Source organism: Ruditapes philippinarum, unplaced genomic scaffold, assembly GCF_026571515.1.
Source record: "Ruditapes philippinarum isolate M1 unplaced genomic scaffold, ASM2657151v2 ctg3722_1_1_1_1, whole genome shotgun sequence".
NCBI lineage: Eukaryota > Metazoa > Mollusca > Bivalvia > Venerida > Veneridae > Ruditapes > Ruditapes philippinarum.
Window position 1 is genome coordinate 63,254 of NW_026857424.1, and position 5,615 is coordinate 68,868.

General features: G+C 30.7%; 1 long non-coding RNA gene across 1 annotated transcript; it reads right to left on the reverse strand.

The window, feature by feature from the left end:
* Positions 1-1,365: 1,365 nt before the first annotated feature.
* On the reverse strand, positions 1,366-2,844 carry LOC132749684 (uncharacterized). Its single transcript, XR_009628456.1, has 3 exons — positions 2,787-2,844; positions 2,316-2,460; positions 1,366-1,965 (listed from the first exon to the last, which is right to left on the reverse strand). It is a non-coding gene; the product is annotated as an uncharacterized LOC132749684 (long non-coding RNA).
* Positions 2,845-5,615: the final 2,771 nt, after the last annotated feature.

The window sequence follows — 5,615 nt, forward strand, 5'->3', positions numbered from 1 at the left end:
GGGAAAAAGGGAAACGGAAATTTTTTTTATTGTTTTTTAGGGGGAAAAAATTTATTTTTTTAAAAACCTTTAAAGAAGAATAATATTTTTTGAATCAAAAAAAAAAGGGAAATTTTTTTTAGAAGAACGTTAACCAACCTTATTTTTCAGGGGTACAAGGGTTTTTTTAAATTAACTTGTATAAAATTTTTTATTTTTTTTTTTTCCTAATAATCTTTTTGAAATAAAAAAATGTCCCTTTTTTTTTTTTCAGGACTTTTTCGAATTTTTTGGGGGGGGGAAAAAAAATCATTATTTTTTTTAGGCATAAAACAATTCTTTATTTTTAAATTTGAAAAAGGGAATAATTTATTTAAGTAAAAAAAAAAAAAATATTAAAAAAAATAATTTTTTCCCAAAATTAAAAATTTTTTGGTTTTGGTTTTTAAGATAAAATTTCCTTTTTTTTTTTTTAATTTAAAAACCCAAAAAAAAAAAAAAATTTAAAAAAATAGAATTTTATTTTAAAAGTAAAAATATTTTTTCCCAAAAAAAAAAATGAATTTGGATTACCAAAAAAAATTTTTCGAAAATTAATTGGTTTTGGAAATTAGCTTTTGGGGTGGATAACCAAAAAAGGGGGTCCCTTTTAATTTTGGGGTATATTTTGGGGGTGCTTTAAAAAGGGGTAAGAAGGTAAAAGATTTATTGATAAATAATGGTTGTTTAAATTTTAAAAAAGGTATTTATTTGGGGAAAATTTTTTTTAAATAAAAAATTTTTTTTTTCCCAAAAAAAATAAAAATTTGTATTGTTTAAATAAAGATTCAAATAAAATTATTGCATGTAATTATAAATCGACTACTTTATGAAATAAAGAATCGAGTTATGCAAACATAAAGAAAGACTAAACTGACCTATTGTTATCCGTCATTTCAAACAATCCTCTGTTAGCAATGTCCTGAAAAATATAATGTAAAGACAATATTGCATTATTCCATAAAAGATAAATGATAATGTTTGTAAATACATGCAAAAATAAATGATAATGATAATATTAAGTTCACATTTATAACAAAATTAGAACCGATTCCAGTAATCCTAGACGAAGTGAAGCCGATTCCGGTAATTGCTCGTCAATTCGGTAGTATGGAAGAAATCATAGATCACCTTGTTTATTTTGTAATAGATTACAATAAATATTATTAACTATCATTTGAATTGTTTGTATTTAATAAAATATGGCAAGATATTTTTAAAACGCTGAAATATAACAAAATAACAGACCAATTCCCCCAGATAGCAGACAGTAGTTGGCCCAACGTTGGGCCAATTACATTTGCTTTGTTGGCCCAACACATAATGTCAACGTTGGCCCAATGTCAATTTGCTAATTGGGGCAACGTTGGGCCAACGGTTGGTATATGGTTGGCCCAACGACTGCTTTCCTACTCTTATCGTTGGCCCTCCATTGGCCCAATGACTGGTTATCCTTCATATCGTTGGCCCTCTGTTCGCCCAACAACTGATTTCCCTTCTTATTGTTGGCCCCCCGTTGGCCCACTGACTGGTTTCCTATAATAAACATTGGCCCTTCGTTGGCCCAAAGCCTTATTTTCTACTATCTAAGTTGGCTCTCAGTTGGCCTATCACTTTGTTTCCTACTCTTATTGTTGGCCCTCCATTGGCCCAATTACTTGTTTCTTACTACTAACGCTGGCCGTCAGATGACAAGACCAAAAACAGCATGTCTCCTAGAATTCAGAGAGACCGTAAAATAAAAGAACATAAAATATTCTAATTACTACAATTTATTTCTAAATGTTGTTCACATATCATTTTCATTTTCTTCTCTTTGTTGTTGCAACTTTTTAGTCAGTCTCTTCCTCCGCCCGCCTCCCATATCCTTGGCTTATCTTAGCCACTCCTTCATTGTCTTCTCGATTTCATTATGAGTAGACCCCTGTCTACTTCCTCTTACAGCATCTGAAATTTATACAGTTTACTGATTTTATTTAAATATACACTACTAATTAGAATTAACTAGTTTAAAGGCAAATAAAGCTGAAAAACTGAAAACAGAGCTAAGGGATAAGACTTTGATAGTAAAGAAATATTTTAAATTACAAGTCAATAGATTTAATAGTAACAGAGATATTTGACATAATTAAAAATTTTAACCTAAAATTTTCAAGTTTAAAAGAGGCATAATTCTGTCAAAATGCAAACAGAGTCATGATGATCATTTACAACACACGAGTCATATCTTACACCCACGGTGTAAAATGAATTTTTAGCACCGGTGAAATCAACTTTGAAAAAGTAAAAATACAAACCTAATATGACTGTTTTAAGTCTAAGTTTTTCGAATGTTTTTTCAAGCCTTTTCCAACCCAGTTGTATTCTATGGCAACTTCCTGAGACAAAGTGTGAGACATAACACGGCAAACATTGCTCTCCAATTAGACATAAATTTGCTGTCTGAAATGAAATAAAAACAATTTTGCAGTCGGGTAAAGTAATTTGTGCTTAATGCGAAGTTACACTTTAAATGAAATTTACACAAAGTTTCGTATACCACTACCAAACATATTAATATAAATTACCTATTTATTACTCAGAGCAGATTGTATGAGCTTAACAGTGCTAATTGTAGTTTGTCAGTTTGTACTAACTTGCAACTTATCAAAGATTTTTTGCAGTTATCACAATAAATTCAGATGTAAAATTATGCACATATCATATTTTAATATAATTAAATGGTTTTAATTTCATTACAAAAATCGAATTCATTCCGGCTTGTTTACCTGAAAACATCAAAGTATTTTCCATTACCAATCCGCCATTTTGTATTAATCACATGACCTGGTCACGTGGATAGTATAACAGGATTTAAAACACTTATTCCGTGCAGGTTTAAATACATTAATATATTAAAAGTTTATTTTAAAGATTAAAGTAAAAAACTCTAGATCTACTTACATTTTTCAGTGTTGAGAAATTGCAGTCTAATTCAAATTTATTGAAATATATCTGTAAACACGTCCACGCAGCTCGAAATCAAGGGAGGGAACGGATGGGTAGTGCCAAAATGATCCTATTTCCATTCATTGATTACATAACCAGAGGTTAATTAGAGTTTAGAGTGGAAGATTCCGGAGGTTTATTGTAAACATTTAGGATGGTTAATCTGTTTCAGCACATGTATAATTGCCTTAGATTATACATCAGATCTTCAAGATTTCTATAGATCTATATAGATACTTCCCCTACTACTGCATAGCCTGGGCTTTGGTCATTTCTAGACTCACAAAGTAATTATTTCTTACGTACATTTCTGATTTAATTTATATGAGTATTTCTTGAATGTGACAATATTGAAACATGGCTTCAAAAAAACTTTATAAACTTTAGTCTTTACTCATTGTAGTGTACTGTTTATATACAGTAAAATATCTACATGCATATATATGTGTTTAAAAAAATAAATTTTGGGTCAGGTGCAGTAATATATTTGACGAAAATGTATCGTTGGTCAAACGAGGGCCCAACATCTGTTTTAAAGTACATATTTATCGTTATTGGGCCAATGCAGAAATGTCGCTGGCGTTAACTTATGGTTGGTTCGACGTTGGGCCAACAACTGCATTTATAGTACATGTTAATTAGTGTTGGGCCAACCATGGCCCAACAACGATTTTCCTTTGACGATTTTCCGTGGTTGGCCCAACCACTGCATGTTTACAGGGCCGGTATATCCCTGTTAATTCAGGCACTGTGATAGTAATTAGTCTATCTTAGATATCTAGTTTATTATAAGAAGTGATCTTTACTTCTCAAAAAAAAATCTTTTAATATCAATGATATTATTTGCATTTAATAAAATAACATAAAAATAACTATATTACAAGCTGATTCCGCCCATCCTTCCCCTACATCGGCAGTATGATAGTAATTCGCCGATCTTAGCTAGGTCTCTTGTTTTATTAATCAAAAGCGAATTTATTTACAAAAATGAATATCGTTGAAAATGTTTATATCTTATAAAAACATGCAAAAGAAATATTTAAAAAGTTCACAAATAACCAATTTACAGGTCGATTCCGGTAATCCATCACCTATTCCGGCAGGTTTCCCGTTTTTGCCGATCTTCAATATTAATCTTTTTATTATTATATAACAGCGATTTTTCATAAATCTTTTGCTTCTTATTTAATACCGATTTCAATTAACATTATAAAAATCGTTTAAATTGTTTGTATTTAATAAAATAATTCAAGGTATTTTTTAAACGTTGAAATATTGGTGGGGAAAAACAGACCGATTCCGGTAATTCCCCGATAGCCCTGGCACTGCATATATGCGATATGGCAGTAATTCGCCGACCTTAGATCTCTAGTTTATTATTGAATAAGGATTCTTCATTTTCAGAAATCTTTTTAGATATCAATGATATTGTTTGCATTTTTTTCTTACAAAGTCCATAAATTACAACAATACAGGCCGATTCCGGTAATCATTCTCCTATTTCGGCAGTATGACATTATATGTAACTCGCCGATCTTCGATCTCTTGCTTTATTAACCTAAGGCGAATTGAAATTTACAAAATAAAAGAGAAAAAAAAAAACTTTTTGAATATCATTCATAATATTTATATTTTATAAGACGAAAATTAACAATGCAACAGAAACGTTAAAAAGTTCAATAGTAAATTATACGTCGATTCCGGTAATCCTTCGCCGATTCCGACAGTATGGCAGTAACTCGCCGATATTAGATATATTGTTTAATTAATAAAAAGTTATTTTATTGACAATAATCTGATTACATATCATTGCTATTGTTTATATTTAATCAAGGGTGCAAAAAATTTGTTAAAAGTTTAAAGATAAGCAAATTACAGGCCGATTTCGGTAATCCTTCGCCGATTCCGGCAGTTTGCCCGTTTTCGCTGATCATAAATATTTGTTTATTATTATTATTTAAAAGCGATTTTTTTCACAATCTCTAGGAAGATTAATGATAATATTTAGGTTTTATAAACACATGCAAATGGAACATTAAAAGGTGCATAAACAACGAAATAACAGACCAGTCACGGGCAGTTTGGCAGTAGCTCGCCGATATTAGATCTCTTGTTAAATTAATCAAAAGCGATTTTATTGACAAAAATCTTTTCATAAATCATTTATATTGTTTATATTTTATAAAATTGAAAGAAAAAACTTAAAAAAGTTTAATTATTACAAAGTTACAGGTCGATTCCGGTAATTCACCGCCGATTCCGGTAATTCGGCCGATTCCGGTAAGTCGTGTAACCGCATCTAGATGCCGATATTTAAGATGCGGCGTTAGTCTCTTTACAGACAACTTGCACACAGGACAAGTATATTTCTCCCTGTGTTTAGGCATTGTTCCCTTACTCAAACACCAAACAAAATCACAATTTGTCCGAAACGCACTATAGCATACAAATCCACAGGTCACACTTAACAAAAACAAAAACAAACACGCACAAATTACACGAATGTACCACATAAACACACGACAAAACACTTAAAATAACTTAAAAATTAACTTTTACACTTTAAGAACTGCGATAATAAAAGACGACCGCACACCTTGAAATACAAA